This window comes from Solanum pennellii, chromosome 2, assembly GCF_001406875.1.
Source record: "Solanum pennellii chromosome 2, SPENNV200".
Taxonomy (NCBI): domain Eukaryota; kingdom Viridiplantae; phylum Streptophyta; class Magnoliopsida; order Solanales; family Solanaceae; genus Solanum; species Solanum pennellii.
In genome coordinates, this window is record NC_028638.1 from 36,816,907 (window position 1) to 36,818,821 (window position 1,915).

The window sequence follows — 1,915 nt, forward strand, 5'->3', positions numbered from 1 at the left end:
CTGCGACGGTCCGTCGTGCCCACGACGGTTCGTCCTGCAGGTCCGTCGCCAAGTTCAGAGAGTCGATTTCAGTACCCAATTTTCAGAAGTCTAAGTGTTCTGGAACGAGACACCCTCGACGGCCCGTCGTGCCCATGACGGTCCGTCGTGGGTTCCGTCGACTCACACAGTTTTTCCAGAAATAAAATCTGCTGCTCAAAACGACTAAACAGGTCGTTACAATCATCCAAATCGGTGTGGATCAAAGGAATAATTCAATTTCTCTACTTACTAAAAAAAACATGACTTTTTAGTAATTTAGCTTCAACACATATTTCACATTTATCAAGATTAAACTCTAAATCAGGTATTAAACCACGAGACTGCAGGTTCTTAATATATGAGATATTAATATGTTATAATGTAGCTTGTTATAAAGAAACATGCAAAAGCAAATACAACTTTAATGTAATCATTAAAATTATTTAAATTTAGATCATGTATTAAATTTTGAGATCGCATATTTTTAATATATGACATATTAACATGTCCTAGATATTTTTATTAGCTTGAAACATCCATTTGAGTAATACTTTCTTGACAATAAATGACATACGTTTAAATGAAATTTATTCTTTAGCAATTTTTGATGCTAAAGAACGTATCAAGGTGTTTAAATCCTTTATTCATTTTCTCGAGTGTATTTCTTTTTGACTTCTTTGGTGTATTTGTTTCATGACTAGATATAATATTGAGATCTGATCAAATCTCTTGCATATCTAGTCACAAAATTGAATTGAAAAGAGATGCATATGTGAAAAGTCAAATAGAAAGGATCAAAGTGACACAAAACAAAGATTATATTAAGATAAAAAGTTGGTGACAAGACAACAAACTAAATTTAGGTCACAACTTTATAATAACTCAAACTACGACAAGACTCAACAAACAAACGCATAAGAGAAATGATAGAAAGATCTAACTTACTAAAAATAAAATAAAAATGAATTGCATGGCAGAAATGATGACAAAATAAACTATCCATGCACTCTTTTTAAGAAAAGAAGAGTGTCTCCTAATCACTGCTAACCTTCGTAAAAGCTCCATCAATTTCTATTGTCTTTTCCTCAGAATTGTCATATTCTTTGTCATCACATATCATCTTGATAAAGTGTACATCATTATGCGCCGGTAGAGGATTTTTAGTAACATTTGGGTGGATCATCATTTTGTACCATAATCATCTTCGTTTGAATCATCTCTTTCACTTTTTTTAAAAAAAAATTCGACAATCTTCAATACTATGCCCTGGAGCATTAGAATGGTATGCACATCGTACTATGGGGTCGAAACCTTTTGCATGTGGATCCACATAATTTTGAGGAATCGGCTCTATCATCTTCAAATGTTTCAATTTATTATACAAATTTGTGTAAGACTCTCCAATTTGGTGTGAAATTGTTTTTAGTCCTTTGACCTCCTTCAAATTCCTGTCTCGGACGGAGATTATAAGGTGCTAAAATTTTTTAAGAAGAAGGGTGAGCATTTTGATATGTTGGCGCTCGCTATTGAGGACAGTTTGGTGGGTATGCATAATGTTGTGCATTATAGACCGCATATTGAAGTGGAACAATAGAATATTGTGTCCCTTGCATAGGGAGATAGGATGGTATTGAAGTGGTGCAGATTGATAAAGCAGACCCCTTGAGCTCTTTTGTGTATTTGACACAACATTTGCTATATCCTCTTTCATTTTCTTTCCTTCAAGTTTTTTGTCACGACCCAAATTTTTGCAAGTTGTGATGGCACCTAATTTCCTAACCAATAGGGAAGTCAATCCAACATATTAACCAAACTTAACCAACAAATGAGTAAAAAGACTAATACTTAGCAAGAATCTCTAACACTGAGTTCCTTATAAGTACGAAATGCGGAA